We start from the raw sequence: 19,381 nt of genomic DNA, 5'->3' as shown, positions 1-19,381 counted from the left end.
TGATTGTCCGTCACTTTAGACGTGCACAGTCTAAAGCTATTGCTACTCAGTTTCTGTAATACCTCGTATTTTTATAATATTTATAAGTATATTTTATTATATTTATAAAGCATTTTACGATTTATTAAGCATTTAAATAATATTTAAATGTATTTTATTTAATGTATTTTAATTAATTAGAATATTTATTATTTTAATTAATTTCGAAGCGAATTTAATTCTTGAGTCGAAAAATTAAATGGGTTGCAAATGATTTTTAAAGGCTTCAGGTTTTAAATAAAAGTCCAATTCGTTTTATTAAACGAGCCCAATCAAAAGAATTTAATTCCAAACTCTTGGCTAGCCCAATCATTAATGGCTAAGCCCAAACCTAATTCCCTAAGCCTAGCCCATTAAAAATAAGGAGCCTATAAATAGGACTCCTCATCATTAATTGAACCCCTAAAATCTCATAAACCCTCTCTTTTGCTTTGCTTGCCCATCACTCCATCTCCCTCTCCTCTCTCTCGTCCGCACGCCCGCACGCACGCAACCCAGTTGTAACACCCCGACAATTCTCTCTTTTCTAAAATAACCTTTTAATATAAAACGTAGAGAATTATCAAGGCATTATCGCCCGTGTGAAAACGTAACGGCTTATTCAGAATTTTGCAGCGGAAAACATAAAACTAACTTTAGGTGTATAAATAATCAATTACAAGTTTAATCCCAAAAACCAACCAACGAAAAGAGGGAAATATAAATAGTACGACAAGTTTAAAATCCAAATTAACAAACCAAGTCACTTAGCAAAACAAAACTAAATACAAGCTCTCTAATCCCGATCCCAATGATGCATCATCTTCAAACCTGTAGATGGGCAATGCTTATTGATCCTTAGAGACTGCTCACCAAAGATGGGTCATCACAGGATCAATAAGGCATAGCCATGATCAACACACACAAAAAAAGCACGTAATCAGCAAAGCTGAGTACTACATACTAAAACAATAATAATCCTAACATGATACTATTAAGCGAACAATCCTAACATGATACTAACGAACATAAATAAGGGCAGACCAAACATGTTAATTTAACGACCACACTAGACTAGGCTAGACTAGACTTTTATAACAATAAAAGTTATTTTAATTGAAATAGTCAATGAACTGAGCTGTCTACTAGAAACTTCTTCTTCTTCACTAAGGAAGACGAGGTACGGGCGCGACTCCGTAAACCCCAATGACCTGCGATATCGAGGGACTTTTGAATAAAATAGAACCGATGATCAATCCGGCCCCAGAAAAAGCCATAGGCGACCCATGACCCCAACTCCTGATTGTCCGTTACTTTAGACGTGCACAGTCTAAAGCTATTGCTACTCAGTTTCACTTTACATGATTTACAGATTAATACTTTGTTATGACTCAACAATCACATAAGTCATACAATCAACATTTATTCACAACTGTTTTTATCTTGGAATTAAGTAAGTGATCACAAAGGTATCAAACAAGACTCATTCCAATTAAATCCAACCTTTCCTTTAATACTGAACAACCCTTGTATATGGGTTTAAGGTTTCAACTTACTAAACAAGGTCCACGGCCCTCACAAAGTAGTGAAAAGCTAAAAAGGGAACGACGATCAATCGATTCAAACCAACATATATAGAATAATCTAGTGTTCCCAACAAACATGTTTGTATCAATCATCCATACTAAACATGTTATAATTCTCATAATGCAATATAGGTTCAATATGTCCATCCAACAGTATTAAACATGCAATTTCAACCTGACCAAGTTCATCAACAATCTCAATATAACCAAGTTCATCAACAATCTCAATATGGTTTCAACAAATAGCACGCATTCCAAGCACACAGGTATGCACGTACCTTGTGTAAACAAAATGCGAGACCACTTTAATAATTCAAAAGTCGCCTAAAGAGAATTCTCTTCCTAAAACAACCAACAAATAATCCCAATCAATTTCTAATCATCGGCAACCATAATAAAGCATTCTAAATGCATCCTAAACATATTTAGAACATTCCCCAATATCAAAACTTAAACCTTTGATTTCCTAGCATCATAATTATTGAACTAGTGATTGAAATTCGTTGAAAACATTTTGCAAACATCGTACTTTAAATTTTCAGCAATATATATTCATTTAAAAGCTTCACCAAGGTCAATCTACGTTCCTAGTACCTCAAAACAACAAATTCAATAATCCATACTCAACCTACCATGATTAATTATCATAAAAACCTTGAATTTCATACTTTAAACAATCAAAATTAATATTTCAAAGTAATTTGATAATCTGAAAATTAATAACTTTATTATATAATTTGCATAATCTGAAATTTATAATTTAAATCACAAAACCCATAACTTAAATTCAAGAAAACATAATCCAAATTAATAAATCATGATTAAGCCCTAACTTATATTTTAATCAACCAAAACTGAAAATAATTCGTTTACAATATCAACACCAAATCTGAAAACCATATTCAAACCATAAAGATTATAAATTTAATTCAAGAACATAATTAGAATTTATCAACATAATTAAAACATTTAATTAGCTTAGGGTTTAAGAATTAACCAACGAAATAGAGAAGGGTTGGTGGCCTGCAGTCAGGGATGGCGGCAGCAGGGAAAGAGGCGGTGCGCCGGTGGTTCAACGTGGCTGGTGGCGCGAAAGAGGTGCATCACGGAGGATAGCGTGTGCGAGAAACAAGAAGAGGAGGGAAGATTGGTTGCGTGTGTTGGAGCAGAAAGAAGGGGGTTGGCCGCGACTGGGCGGCGCTGCCCGACAAGGGCTGTAGTGAGGTGGTTGCTGCGGCTGGTGGTGGTACTGTGGTGGCTGTCGAGAGAAGCATAGGCAAGCAAATCAGAACCATTGATTAAGGAGAGCAAGAGGAAAGAGAGAGAGAAAGAAAGAATGGAGGAGAGGAGGAAGATGGAGGAGTTACCGGTGGTGGTTGTCGGTGGCTGGTGGTTGACGGCGGGGACATCAAGGTGAGGGAGAAAGCCTGGTTCCTGTTCACGTGAATAGGGAAGGGCTAGGCTTCTTTTGTTTTACGTAAAATTGAAGGAGAGAAAAGGAGTAAAGTGTTTGGGTCTTATTATTTGGGCTTTGCCACTTGGGCTAGAATTAGGATTTAGTTTTAGGATTTCAATCCAAATTCAATTAGTGTCGTTTTCTAAATTTATTCGATTTTCGTAATTCGATTTATTTTCAACGTAAAATTCTAAAATTACTTTTGATTTCGTAAATCGTTAAAAATATTCAAAATGTAATAAAATAAATATACTTAAATTATATATTTATTTCTAAAATAAATTCTATTAAAATATAATTAACTATACGTTAAAATATATTAATAAAATGTATAAAATTATGGGGGATTACAATCTACCCCTCTTAAAAGAAGTTTCGTCCCGAAACTTGACACGAAATTTCACACATTTTTCAAAAGTTTTCAACTTATTCTTACTGGAGAAGTACTTGTTCCCCCTCATGTGCACTATTTGCCAACTTAAAGTTGCTTGTGTTATTCATGAACACCTTTTTCTTATGCGGAGAATCTATTTACTTTGCACCAACATGTATAAGTTGCTAAAAATGAGCATATAATTGTTATAAAAAGTCGTGCGTGTGTGTGTGCGGTGTTGTTCGTGTCTTGTTCGTTCTTGTTCACTCTTTCGCCAAATCACTTTAATTCGTGGTTGTTCCGTGCTATAGGCCGGATTGGTATAACCCTAATTCTTTTAAATTACTTTATGTAAATTCCGTACTTTAAATTATTATATTAATATTGTTTTGAGTAATTAAAATGCTGGGAACCGGTTATGAATACCGTGGTTTGAGGATTTACATGTTGTGATTCATTAGGCTGTTTTAATTGTTAAAGGACGAATTTTCAGATTTTCTTATTGAATAAAGCATTGATTTTTATGATGCTAAACTAGTTTTATTGGGATTTTCAAGTTAGGGTTTTAATCTAGACCTAATGAGTCAATTGAGTAGAATAATTAGGTGATGATTTTAATTATGATAATCAATTATATTTTCAGATTTGAATAAAGGCTTAAAGTGTCGATTTTTATTGATTTTAAAGGCGGAAAAAGTATGTTTTTATACTGGGGATTGATTTTGCAAATTGAGACGATTATATTATTGAAAAACGATTGAATTCTAAAGTTTAAATGAGGTTTTAAATTTTATAAAGTTGCTGGAAATTTAATGAACCTGGAAATAATTTAAATTTCATTATTTTGATGATAGGAGGTGATTTCTAGTTGAGTGCTCCTTATTGCAAAGTGGCCCCTACGCTTAGGTATTCAAGGTACGTACGAGTCTAGGGCGACCACACCAATTGTCAAGTGAATTACATGATTGTTGTTGATGTGAATTATATTATGTGAAATCATGTTTATTTTGGTGAACGAGCATGTGATTTATGATGTTGGATTTATTGGATTAATTGTTGAACAAGCATGTTGAATTTGTTATGAGCATGGATTTCATTGTCAATCATGTTGTTCAATATTTATGCATGTATGGGTTGTTTCGCATGCAAGGGATGGATTATTTATTTGTATGCTATTGTACGGGATGTCTAGCATACTTTGAGCCAATTATTCGTACCTCGTTGTACTATTTATCTTACCACCACTAGTGGAAAAAGGGTCATTTGCATCGCACTTTTAAGCACATTTGCGTCGCATATCGTGCGTGGCAAAAGCTCTCGACGCAAATGACTAAAAGTCATTTGCGTCGCACATTTGTGCGACGCAAATGAACCTTATTTGCGTCGCACATTAGCTAAATGTGCGTTGCAAATGACTTTTCAGCACCATGCCTGAAAAGTTATTTGCGTCGCACATTAGCTAAATGTGCGACGCAAATGACTTTTAGGCGCAAAAAAAATTCATTTGCCACGCACAATAGCTTAATGTGCGACGCAAATGACAATTTTAGCGCCAAAAAATTAAGTCATTTGCCTCGCACATTGAGCTAACGTGCGTTGCAAATGACTTATTTTTTTAAAAAAAAATATTCGTTTTTTAATATTTTAGTTGGAAATTCCGACATGATCGTCTTTGAAATTAGACGCTTCATTCCCAATACCGGGAATACATTTATAATTAATACCTGCCACTAAAGTTTACAACGTAATTAACGTTCCCAATAAAAGGCAATTAAATTCGTCATAGATCGATCAACCAACATGTTACAACAAACATAAAATTATTACAACAAAGGTACGTAGCTAGCTAGAGATCAAGTTCATATTACAAATTAAGCTAAAAATTCGACATTGTTCATGAAGTAATCTGCCCAAAAATCTTTCACCTCATTAATCTCCTCCGGTGAATAAGGCAATGTTCTTGAAAAATCCTAAAAAAGTGTAAATAATTCAATTTATCAACGATTGATCAATATAATAGTTTTGTGTACTTCAATTTATTATATAAAGTACGTAGTTTATGAGAACATACCTTAGTAAGATCTTGACTATTACCATGATTCATTATTATGTCGTACATAAAACGCATGACGTAGTAGCCACAATCTAGTGATCCCGGTTGTTGAGCACACTAAATGCATTAAAATAAATAACACAAGTAAAATTTCTATCACATTGTATGTTATAATTTTGAAAAACTTATTTCTTAGGTAAATAATAAACTAATTATATATATATACCTGTGCTGGAATCCATGTTAATTTAGTTCCCTTAGATTGTCCACCTAGTCTCTTGTAACTCCGAAAAGCACTACACATTCGATAAAATATGCAATTATATATACTTTGTTTACACATGTAAATGCAAAGAATATTTTACATGTAAGTGCAATTATATACTTTGTTTACACATGTAAATGCAATTATATACGTAGTAGTCACATTTAAGGCTAATTGGGTCGTTCTAGGTCATTTTTAGGCAAAAATGATGTTTTCGAACCCAACTTTGAACCAAAGAACCTAAGGAATGTTTTCAAACTTATTACACGTCTCATATGCATAGTTATAACTTTCTAAGTCTCTTTACAATCTATTATTTCACATTTAAGGCTAATTGGGTCGTCCTAGGTCATTTTTAGGCAAAAATGATGTTTTCGAACCCAACTTTGAACCAAAGAACCTAAGGAATGTTTTCAAACTTATTACACGTCTCATATGCATAATTATAACTTTCTAAGGCCCTTTACAATCTATTATTTCACATTTAAGGCTAATTGGGTCGTTCTAGGTCATTTTTAGGCAAAAATGATGTTTTCGAACCCAACTTTGAACCAAAGAACCTAAGGAATGTTTTCAAACTTATTACACGTCTCATATGCTCGAAAACGTCATTTTTGCCTAAAAATGACCTAGGAAAACGTCATTTTATGGGTTAGAATCGAAATAATGACAGCATGCATGATTGATGGTGTCTTTTATGGGTTTCGATCTGTTCCAAAATGTTGCAAAGCTCAGATCAGAACTGTGCTGATCAGTGCACAGAACTGATCAGAACTGATCAGAGCTGACCAGTTCTGTGCACTGATCTGCACAGCTCAGATCAGAACTGTGCAGATCAGTGCACAGAACTGATCAGAACTGACCAGTTCTGTGCACTGATCTGCACAGCTCAGCTCAGATCATATTTAGGCAAAAATGACGTTTTCGAACCCAACTTTGAACCAAAGAACCTAAGGAATGTTTTCAAACTTATTACATGTCTCATATGCATAGTTATAACTTTCTAAGCCTCGTACTAATCTATTATTCCACATTTAAGGGTAATTGGGTCGTTATAGTACATATTTAGGCAAAAATGACATTTTCGAACCCAACTTTTAACCAAACAATCTAAGGAATGTTTTCAAACTTATTACATGTCTAATATGCATAGTTATAACTTTCTAAGCCTCGTACTAATCTATTATTCCACATTTAAGGGTAATTGGGTCGTTATAGTACATATTTAGGCAAAAATGACGTTTTCGAACCCAACTTTTAACCAAACAACCTAAGGAATGTTTTCAAACTTATTACATGTCTCATATGCATAGTTATAACTTTCTAAGCCTCGTACTAATCTATTATTCCACATTTAAGGGTAATTGGGTCGTTATAGTACATATTTAGGCAAAAATGACGTTTTCGAACCCAACTTTTAACCAAACAACCTAAGGAATGTTTTCAAACTTATTACATGTCTCATATGCATAGTTATAACTTTCTAAGCCTCGTACTAATCTATTATTCCACATTTAAGGATAATTGGGTCGTTATAGTACATATTTAGGCAAAAATGACGTTTTCGAACCCAACTTTTAACCAAACAACCTAAGGAATGTTTTCAAACTTATTACATGTCTCATATGCATAGTTATAACTTTCTAAGCCTCGTACTAATCTATTATTCCACATTTAAGGGTAATTGGGTCGTTATAGTACATATTTAGGCAAAAATGACATTTTCGAACCCAACTTTTAACCAAACAACCTAAGGAATGTTTTCAAACTTATTACATGTCTAATATGCATAGTTATAACTTTCTAAGCCTCGTACTAATCTATTATTCCACATTTAAGGGTAATTGGGTCGTTATAGTACATATTTAGGCAAAAATGACGTTTTCGAACCCAACTTTTAACCAAACAACCTAAGGAATGTTTTCAAACTTATTACATGTCTCATATGCATAGTTATAACTTTCTAAGCCTCGTACTAATCTATTATTCCACATTTAAGGGTAATTGGGTCGTTATAGTACATATTTAGGCAAAAATGACGTTTTCGAACCCAACTTTTAACCAAACAACCTAAGGAATGTTTTCAAACTTATTACATGTCTCATATGCATAGTTATAACTTTCTAAGCCTCGCACTAATCTATTATTCCACATTTAAGGGTAATTGGGTCGTTATAGTACATATTTAGGCAAAAATGACGTTTTCGAACCCAACTTTTAACCAAACAACCTAAGGAATGTTTTCAAACTTATTACATGTCTCATATGCATAGTTATAACTTTCTAAGCCTCGCACTAATCTATTATTCCACATTTAAGGGTAATTGGGTCGTTATAGTACATATTTAGGCAAAAATGACGTTTTCGAACCCAACTTTTAACCAAACAACCTAAGGAATGTTTTCAAACTTATTACATGTCTCATATGCATAGTTATAACTTTCTAAGCCTCGTACTAATCTATTATTCCACAGTTAAGGGTAATTGGGTCGTTATAGTACATATTTAGGCAAAAATGACGTTTTCGAACCCAACTTTTAACCAAACAACCTAAGGAATGTTTTCAAACTTATTACATGTCTCATATGCATAGTTATAACTTTCTAAGCCTCGTACTAATCTATTATTCCACATTTAAGGGTAATTGGGTCGTTATAGTACATATTTAGGCAAAAATGACGTTTTCGAACCCAACTTTTAACCAAACAACCTAAGGAATGTTTTCAAACTCATTACATGTCTCATATGCATAGTTATAACTTTCTAAGCCTCGTACTAATCTATTATTCCACATTTAAGGGTAATTGGGTCGTTATAGTACATATTTAGGCAAAAATGACGTTTTCGAACCCAACTTTTAACTAATCTACAAATTAACTTGGTGAAAAAATAGTTGCCAAAATAGTACCTATCTCACTATTTCTCTTTTTCAACATAAAATCCTTCATCATGATCTCGGCGTGTATAACTCATGTCAACATCGTCAATCATTTGAGGGATATGCCAGGAGGAAGGTGGAATCTCATTAAACTGCTCATCATACTCTTCTTCATCATCTACATCCTCAACGCCAAGTATTCTTCTTTTGCCTTCCAGAACAACTGACCAACTACGATCGGCAGGGTCAACCATGTAAAAGATTTGTTTTGCCTGTGATGCTAATATGAAAGGATCTGCAAGATGCCCAACTCGACTAAAGTTTACAAGTGTCAGGTACCCATGTTCATCCTTTTTGACACCGCGACTAAAATCAACCCACTTGCACCGGAATAGAGGAATCTTAAAATACTTATATTCCAACTCTAATATTTCTTCAATGACTCCATAGTAAGAGTTCGTCTTATCTACAAGTGTTCTATCTTTTACACTAGCATACTCTGAAGACAAACATATTGCCGTAACACCACTATTTTGCATCGTCGTTTTGTCATCTTGTCGCTTCGTGTAAAAAGAATAGCCATTGATGTCGTACCCCTCATAAGATATGACTTGACATTTAGGACCATATGCCAACCATCTCACCATGTCAGATACCTCATTAGGCGTGTCGGAAAATTGCTCCATCACTCGACGCTTGAACCATGTGAGGAATGAACGATTATGCTCTTTTATCAGTTGAGGACCATTTTTTGAAGGATATTGCTCTCTAAGAAAGTTCATGTGCTCAGCCACGTATGGATGGACTTCACTAAGACTTTGCACCACAAACAGCTCAACCTTACACATCATTTCAGAACTGATTGATATCCTTTTCTTGCCAATTGTACCTTGACCCCCAAGTCTCCCATCATGTCTAGACTTTGGTACTCCGACTTCTTTCAAACGTGCCATATATTGAGAAACCCATGCAGCAACTTCCTCCGCGACGGTTCGTTGGACAATACTAGCTTCAGGTTTGGACGGATTCATCACTCTATCTTTCAAGGTACCCATTTCCCGTTCAAAGGGATACATGTACCTCATACAAACTGGCCCACAAAGCTTAATTTCACGAACAAGATGAATAATCAAATGAGGCATCATGTCAAAGAATGATGGCGGAAAATACTTTTCAAACCGACACATGGTCTCAAGTACATCAGCCTGCAAATCATCCAGTATTGTTGGATTGATCACCTTGCTACAAATTGTGTTGAAAAAGAAACACAATCTTGTAATGGTATACCTCACTTGTGGCGGTAATATCCCTCGAATTGCAACCGGCAGCAATTGTTGCATCAACACGTGACAATCATGAGATTTCATTCCAACTAATTTCAAGTCAGACATGGACACAAGTCTACGAAAATTTGAAGAGTAACCGGCAGGGACCTTTAAGCCATGCAAAGACTCACAAAAGCTAACTTTCTCCTTTTTAGACAAGGTGAAACAAGTTGGGGGAAGGTACCAGCGTTTTCCCCTTTCTTGAGGTGCCAACTCGGAGCGACCCATAGCAGCCATATCTTGTCTAACTTTAGGCCCATCCTTCGTTTTCCCTTGCATATTCAACAATGTCCCAACAATGGCATCACAAACATTTTTCTCAATATGCATTACATCCAAACAATGCCTAACTTCCAAATCTCTCCAATATGGGAGATCCCAAAAGATAGACCTCTTCTTGTAACCACCACTTGGCTGACCTTTATAAGGCTTACCAAACTCTGTCTCAATGTCTTTAACCCGTTCATAAACCTCACACGCACATAAGGGGGCAGGAGCTTCTCTCATCTCCAATTCTCCATTAAAAGCTTCCTTCTCTTTTCGAAATGGGTGATCTTCAGGAAGATACATCCGGTAATCCATGTACACATCTTTCCCACAAAATTTTAGGCGCCTCGAGACCAAATCATCATGACAAACTGGACATGCCTTCTTTCCCTTTACAGAATACCCTGACAAATTTCCATAAGCCGGGAAATCATTTATCGTACAAAAAATCATGGCACGTAAAGTGAAATTGGTTTTGGTGTATGCATCAAACATCAACACCCCTTCATCCCACAACAATTTCAAATCTTCAATGAGTGGCTCTAGATACACATATATGTCATTTCCGGGTTGTTTAGGCCCAGAGATTAAGAGCGACAACATGATGTATCTACGCTTCATGCATAACCAAGGAGGCAAATTGTATATGGTGAGAAGAACCGGCCAAGTGCTATATTGGGTACTAAGTGTCCCAAATGGGTTCATTCCATCCGTGCAAAGACCAAGCCTGAGATTCCGAACTTCTTCCCTAAAGACCTTGTACTTTCGATCAATGTTCCTCCATTGTGGAGAATCAGCAGGATGCCTCATTAACCCATCTTTCTTCCTCCCTTCGGCATGCCACCTCAAGAGTTTTGCAGTTTTCTCTTCTGAGAAAAGGCGCTTAAATCTTGGTATAATTGGAAGATACCAAAGCACCTTAGCCGGAGAAGGTTTCTTCTTAGTTGATGTTGCATCATTCTCCACGATCTTGTAACGGGACAATCCGCATCTTGGACACTCATGCAGATTTGCATACTGCTTTCGATACAACACGCAATCATTTGGACACGCGTGTATCTTCTCATAATCCATACCCAAAGGACACATAAGCTTCTGGGCCTCATAGTTAGACCTTGGAAGTTTGTTTCCTTCAGGAAGATTACCAGACGTGGCCTCCAAAAACTGTGAAAAACTCTTGTTGGTCCAACCGTTTTCCACCTTTAAGTTGAAATATTCGATGACGGCACCAAGTACAGTTTGTGTAGAACCAAGATATAATGGTGTTGCGGAAGCTTTGATTATACTATCATACATATGGGGACGCTCAACGAAATGATGGTCTTCCACATCATGCATCATATCATCTATCCTATCTTTCTCCTCTTCTTCCTCACTTTCAACACCAATATCATCCTCAATTTCATTATCATCACCATTATCACAATGATTATGCTGACTCGAGCTCGGCATACTAGAACTTGCCCCATGATCTATGCTCTCACCATGCCATGTCCACGTCGTGTAGTTACCCTTAAAACCGCGACGAACTATGTGATCAACAATATCATCAATATCCCGATACCCCCTTGAATTATTGCAATCACAACAAGGACACAGAATTAAACTTGATTCATGTTCTGATTGATGTTTCAAGGCAACCTTAATGAACTCTTGAATCCCTTGTAAGAACCTTGTAGAAAATCGTTTACTACCATACATCCAACTCCGATCCATTTTCAACCACTAAAGATAAAACAATATGACCAAATTTTGTCAAAGGTTAGAATATAAACTAGGCTATTCATATCATTATAAATCCATGGCTTCCAACAAAACCTACCATAACTAATAACAAGTTCCCATAGTACAATTCATTTCACATCACAAATTCACAAACCCGAATTTCATTTCATAACCTTAATTCAATAAAACCTAAATGTAATAAACAAATAAATCCAACAAAACCAACTATTATAATAACCTATTACAATTCATCAAAAACTACAATTAAAATTCAACAAAACCTAAATCTTAAATGTGCACAATTAAAATTCAATTAAATAATATCCACAATCATAATATATTCAATCTTAAAATTCAACTAAAATGTACAATTAAAATTCCAATCAAAATATCCAGAATTATAATTAAAATGCACAATTAAAATTCAATTAAAATTCAATTAAAATTCAATCTTAAATGTAAATCATACCTAATTAATTATTGAAGAGAGGAGAGATGTGAGAGCAACGGGACGTGCAGGGGGCGGTGGTGCAGGGGGCGGTGGTAGTATGGGAAGTGTGTAGGGGCGGCTGTGCCGCGGCAACACTGTGCAGGGGGCGACGGAAACAGCAGCCGCGGCGGCAGTTTGTGACAGCGACAGAGAAGAGGGAGCAGGAGGACTTCCTTGGCCGTGAAGCAACGACGACGGCAGTGAAGCACCGACGACGGCAGTGAAGCACCGACGACGGCAGTGCAGGGAGCAGGTGTTGGTTTCGTTTGGGAGGGAAGCAGTGTCGAGCAATATTAACCTAAGTCAGAATGTTCCTAAGCAATTAAGTTGAGCGCGAATTCGAAAAAAAAAATCAAAACACATTTGCGTCGCAGCTTTGTTAAACTGCGACGCAAATGACTCTAGGATGCCCCCCAGAGTCATTTGCGTTGCAGATTAGTAAATCTGCGACGCACTTGATTGAGTTAATTGCGTCGCAGCTTTGTTAATCTGCGACGCAAATGACTATGGGGGGCATCCTAGAGTCATTTGCGTCGCAGTTTAACAAAGCTGCGACGCAAATGACTAAATTTTATGCTAAAATTTGTCATTTGCGTCACATGTTCAGAATGGCGTGGCAAATGCGGGGATGCAAATAAGCCTTTTTCCACTAGTGCACATGTGAAGGGTTAGCTTACGTAAGCCACCGCACATGTAGGGTTCAGTTGGGAATATTATGTATGAAATGAATTAGGATTTGTCGTGCAAGGGAACAACCCTCATATTAATGTGCATGATGTGGAGTCTCACTTTGGTGAGGAGGAACATGGTAGTAATTCCACAAGTGTCTTGCTTTGTTGATCACAAGTCCTAAAGCATTAAAATAAGATTGTTTTGGTTGTTGTTTATTAATTGTATGTGTGTATGTTGGTGAGTCTTGAGTTCGCCTTTAATAAAATACTAATAAACGTAAAGTGCAACCAGAACAAGCTTCAAAACTCTTGGAACGTATATACCTTGAGTATGAACAATGGGGGGAGTCTTACCAGAAAGCTCGTACTCCTACTAATGATACAAGACGTTGTTTCATTTATATTATGCGCAGGAATTCCGTCGGTATGGCCCGACACTCGGTATGGCCCGAATTTATTATTTATTATTTGGTGTATGGTTGGCTCGCATCACCTTTTTCTTTTATGGAACTTTCTTTTGGCCCGTTCGAAGCTTATTCTAATTAAATTGTGAGTCAAGAGTCGAGTCAAGCGTCGAGTCTTGTATTCATGATTTACTTGTTATTATTAAATGGCTTTTGCATGTTGATTAGTACTTAGTGAGTGATGCATGTCTTTAGTTTCATTTCACTCTATTCTTGTAAGTACTCAGCTTTTGCTGACTACGTGCTTTGTGTGTTTTGGTCATGGCCTTTCCCTTAATGACCCTATGGTGATCTATCATTTGCACTTGCATTGATGGGGAGTAGAATAATATAGCAGGTTGGTAGATCGGAATCATGTGGCTTGGGATGATCGAGAGAGTTGCATGTTTTCGTATTTCGAACTACTTAATAATACTTTAATTATGTTTTAAATGTTTGAACTATTTATACATTGGGTTTTGGGCCATTATGGTTCCAAATTGTAGGAGGCCTCGATATTTCATTAATCATGTTTTTAAAAGTTAGTTGGCATTAATTTCCGCTGCGTAATTCTGGTAATAGCCTTAACCGTAATCACGGTGGCGGTAATACTTTAGTAATTCCTTTATTTTAAGTTGGAAAATGTGTTTATAAAAGCAAGGAATTATTAGGGTGTTACAGTTTCACTTTACATGATTTACAAATTATACTGTGTTATGACTCAACAATCACATAAGTCATACAATCAACAATTATTCTCCACTGTTTTTATCTTAGAATTAAGTACGTGATCACAGAGATGTCAATCAAGACTTATCCCAATTAATCCAACCTTTCCTTTAATACTGATCAACCCCTCTATATGGGTATAAGGTTTCAACTTACTAAACAAGGTCCACGGCCCTCATAAAGTAGTGAAAAAACTAAAAGGGAACAATGAACAATCGATCTGAATCAATATATATAAAATAATCTAGTGTTCCGAATCAAACATGTTCGCATCAATCATCTACTAACATGTTATAATTCTCGTAACGAAATATATATGATTAACATGTCCATCCAACAATATTAAACATGCACATTCAACATAACCAAGTTCATTAACAATTTCAACATAACCAAGTTCATCAACAATTTCAACATAACCAAGTTCATCAACAATTTCAACATAACCAAGTTCATCAACAATTTCAACATGGTTTCAACAAATCACACACATTCCAAGCACACAGGTATGTACGTACCTTGTGTAAACAAACTGATATGCCACTTTAACGAACTCAAAAGTCGCCTACAAAGAATTCTCCGCCTAAAAACAACCAATAAAATTCCCCAATCAATATCCAATAATTTACAACAATACTAAAGTACTCTAAATACACCATAAACATATTTTGAACCATCCCCAATATCGAAACTTCACTACATAACCTCCAAGCATAATAACTATTAAACTAATGATCCCAAAACGTTCTAAACTCCAATAAAACATTCCTTTTAAAATTTCCAGCAATATAAAATAATTTCAAACGTCCACAAAACATAATCAACGTTCTTAAAATCATAAAAATAATAGCTTTAATAATATATAATCATTCTATTATGATTTAAATCATTAAAAACCTTAAAAATTCACACTTTAATAATTAAAATCATTATTTCATTTCAATTACCTAATCTGAAAATTAATAATTTAATTATGCAAACCTAAAATTCTGAAATCCACAATTAAACCATAAATCTTATAATTTAAATTCAAGAAACGCAATTTAAATTATTAAAACGTTATTAAATTCATTATTTAAACATAATATGTAAATCTGAACATTCTAGTTAAATCATAAAAATATATAATTTAAATTCAAGAACGTAATAAATTCAAGAGCATAAATTCAAATTAATAAACTTAATTAAAAGATTTAAATAACTTAGGGTTTAAGAAACAACCAAAAGGAGAGGAGGAGTGCTGGCCGGTGGTGACTAGGTACGGCGGCGGCAGGGCGTGGCTTGCGGCGGGAGAAGGTGTGGCTGGCGCAACTAAGGCTGTTCGAACACAATGCCACGAGAGGAGGAGGGTAAGGAACCAAATCAGGAAGAAAAGAAACAGAAAAGAGAAGGGAGGAGGAACGAAATATACCGTGCAAGGCGGCGGTGGTCGAGGTTGCAGCGATGGTGGCTGAGGCAAAGGGGCGGTTGCTGGCGGCGAGGAAACTCGCGGTGGTTGTGTGGCTGGGCAAACAACAACGATTAAAAAGGAAAGAAAAGCAATTGAAACCGCAATGAAGGAGGAGAGAACGAAGGAGAAGGTCGAAGCAGAGGGACAACAAGCTTACCGACGGCGAGCGGCGGTCCGGTGGCTGGGCAACCACGAGTACGACGGCTAAGAGAGAGAGGAGTTCTTTGAGGGTTGAAACTTACGTGAGTTTGAAGGAGGGTTTGGTTTCCTTTGTTTCACGTGAATTAGAGTAAGGGTAAGAGTTTTGGGTAATTTTCTTTGGTTTTATTTATTGTGGGCTTTACTAATTGGGCTAGAATTAGAATTTGGGTTTTAGGGTTTGAGTCAAAATCGAATAGGATTGTTTTCCGAATTCAACGAGTTTTCCTAATTCAAATTATTTTCAATATAAAATTATAAAATTATTTTTGATTGCACAAATCGTTAAAATATTTAGAATATATTTAAATAAAATTAAATATACATCAAATATATAAATATAATAAAGTTCAAAATCGTTAAATATTTAGAACGTACTTAAAATAAAATAAATATACGTTAATTATATATTAATTACTAAAATTCATAAATTCTATTTAAATATAAATAATATACGTTAAAATATATTAATAAAATTTATAAATTTACGGGGGATTACATCAACTTATTATACTGTCATTTTTTGTGACAGCTTTTAGTTTTATTTAATCCAATTTTTTCAACTCATTAAATTACTTTATAATTTCCCAAGTAAAACTGATTTGCACTATATTCAAAGAGACAATAAATGTCAGATTTTGGAAAAATGATATCAGGATTAATGATGGAATCTAAAGCAAGAATCTTTCTTTTTATAAACTTATTATACTGTTATTTTTTGTGTCAGCTTTTAATTTTAACTGGTCCAATTTTTTCAACTCATTAAGTTACTTTACAATTTCCCAAGTAAAATTGCCCTTGGTTGGCTGATTTGCACTATATTAATAGGGTTTATTTTTCAAAATAAAAAAAGAAATCTGATTTGCATTATATTCAATGAGACAATAAATGTCAAATTTTGGAAAAATGAAATCATGATTAATGATGGAATCTAAAGCATTTAAAATAAAAAAGAAAAAGAATATTTATTATACATTGATAAACGTGCAAAAGTCTAAACGTAACAAACAAAAAGAAACGGAAGGAGGATATTATATTGAGTTATCATATGAATATTCTATATTTGGAACCATAAAATCTTAATATTCTATAGTAGATTATATTGAATTATCATGTGAATATTCTATAATAGATCTTATTCTATATTTAGAACCATAAGATCTTAATATTCTATAGTATATTATACTCCGTATTTAAATATCATCTGAATATTCTAACTATATTCTAACGTATCTAATAATGTAAGTATATTAAAAATTTAGCTCTTTAAAAAATAATTAAAATTTTGATACAGGGACACTTGTCAGCTCCAAAATGAGCGCCCTGTGTTTTAGTAGAGTATATGATTTTCTTTTTTCCTCTGTAAATTTCTTGAACCCTAGAAATCAACAATATGTTATAAATGCCTCTTCCGAGTTAATCTCATGATTTGGAAAACTTTTCGATTAAAGGACAATTTCGTAAATATTTTGATGGGAAATTCATAGGTGGTATAATTTTTAGTCGTCTATGGAGTATATATTAATAGGTGTGAATAGCATAAAACTTGTTGTTAATAGTATCTTTAATTTATGTTAGTTAATGTGTTACTAAAATGCAATAATGTTTAGTTGTAAGTGATTATATCTATAGTTGCATGTTGATTGTGTATTAATTCATAGATGTTCATTGTATAGTGCTGATTGTTGATTGAATGGTGTATTACGAAAATGCAATTCTGAATGATATGAGGCCATCCTTTAATGCAAGTCATTGTACTTTAGGCTCATATTTAATGGCATTTTCGTAATAAAATCAACAATTATTTATGAAAATCCCATTTGATTAGAAAATATTTCCAATCACTTATATTAACTTGGAAGACCTCTTTGCCTGTACAAATCTCATTTTCCCCCCCTAAATTTAATCGTGTTGAAGGCAATTATTCACAATCAATTGATGTTTAGCGAAATCCTCGTTCGAATTTCATGATTTTACCCCGACTCTTAAATTTGTCGCCATTTAGGTGCTTAATTTGACCTTCAATTTGTATGTTCAGAAAGACATACGATCATATGTTTCAATCTCTGGTATTAAGGTGCTGATTCTCGAAATTCGATTAAGTTTGAATTGCTTGCACATTTGACTATCATATTTGAGCAGCAACTTTCTTGTAATTGATTGATTTTCCGTGAAGTATAGTTTCAGGACTTTCGCCAATATAAATGAGAAATTGAAAAGGAAGTGGTTTCCTACGTACCACTTGTATTCTTTCTATAGAAATATATGGTTTGGACTGATTTAATTCAATTATATTGACAATATTTAAATGAGAACGTGAAAAGCTACAAGCAATTGATGTTTACTTTGATCCTTTTTGTAATGGTTAGATATATTTTTGCAATTAAAAATTACTAATAGTTGTAAATCATGTTGGAGGGTAATTGATAGTTAAAACAAAGAATTTGCCTTATGTAATATGAGATTGAATTATAGTTGATTTCAATGTAATGCGTGTTTATTCTTGATGAACATCAGTGTCGTAGGAGCATAATTTGAGTTTTGAATATACTTAGATTTGTTTTGAATAAGGATATTCAGTCTTAAGACCTTCATGGTTGAAGTTGATGGCAAGAATGAGATTAAAGTTATGAGTGAAGGATGCGAATCCTAGCGAACCTTAAATTTTTTAAACTTTATTCCTATTATGACTTGGCAAATGACCCCAAAGCAATTGTTTAATAGGTTCAAAATATTACTTACTATTATGACATTTTATAATTTTTTCTTCAAAAAGGGCGAGGAAAAACTAATTTCTAATTTTCTATATTATTTTTTATGTTTTACGATATTTTTTAGAAAACGTTAAAAAAAATATGGAAGTAAGTCTTCAACCGTGCAAACCGACACGGTCTCGGTTTTTGACTAGTTTTTTGTTCGGGTTTTGTACAAGAATAACAGGTTCGGTCTTTGGGTCTTGAATTATCATAATTTCGATGGTTCATGTTGGTCTGGTTCAATTCAGGGTTGGATCTATGAACACCCCCAAGTACAACCGTCATTCTTATTTTGATGTGATGTTTTTTATAAGTTGATATTCTGATCATATATAGATAAAGAGTAATTAAAAGTTGGATGTGGGGTGTCGAGCTATGCTTGCCTGGACATGGTGGCCCACACTAAACCCACTTGTTTCGTCATTTTGTGCCGGGCCAGGCGTGCTGAAAATTTCAAAAATATGGCCTAGACACGACCCAAACTCTTGTGCCTAAGCCTAATTTCACTCGATTTAACGTGCTTTCTTGTGTTGGGTCATGTCATGTCGTATTTTTTCCAAAAATGTGCGTTCCGAGCCCTGTCAACTACCCATGACTTGGTGCTCTTGTCGGGCAGTGATTTTACCATGCCCGTGCCAAACTGTATATTTTTCATATTGGAGCGTGCCGTGCCGTGCCTTAAGCCAAACCGGCCCGGC

At 34.8% G+C, this 19,381-nt stretch overlaps 1 long non-coding RNA gene across 2 annotated transcripts; it reads right to left on the bottom strand.

Moving 5' to 3' along the window:
* Nucleotides 1–424: 424 nt before the first annotated feature.
* On the bottom strand, nt 425–3,073 carry LOC110783968 (uncharacterized). 2 transcript variants are annotated; one of them, XR_008926180.1, is made up of 4 exons: nt 2,972–3,073; nt 2,602–2,862; nt 1,883–1,946; nt 425–883 (listed from the first exon to the last, which is right to left on the bottom strand). It is a non-coding gene; the product is annotated as an uncharacterized lncRNA (long non-coding RNA). The 2 variants fall into 2 exon arrangements; XR_002532226.2 differs by lacking the exon at nt 1,883–1,946 and having other exon boundaries at nt 428–883.
* Between the last annotated feature and the right edge of the window lie 16,308 nt (nt 3,074–19,381).

The sequence above is a fragment of the Spinacia oleracea genome, chromosome 1 (genome assembly GCF_020520425.1).
Source record: "Spinacia oleracea cultivar Varoflay chromosome 1, BTI_SOV_V1, whole genome shotgun sequence".
NCBI classification, from domain to species: Eukaryota; Viridiplantae; Streptophyta; class Magnoliopsida; order Caryophyllales; family Amaranthaceae; genus Spinacia; species Spinacia oleracea.
Note: the sequence above shows the minus strand (reverse complement) of the source record. Positions and strands in the feature narration are given on the sequence as shown.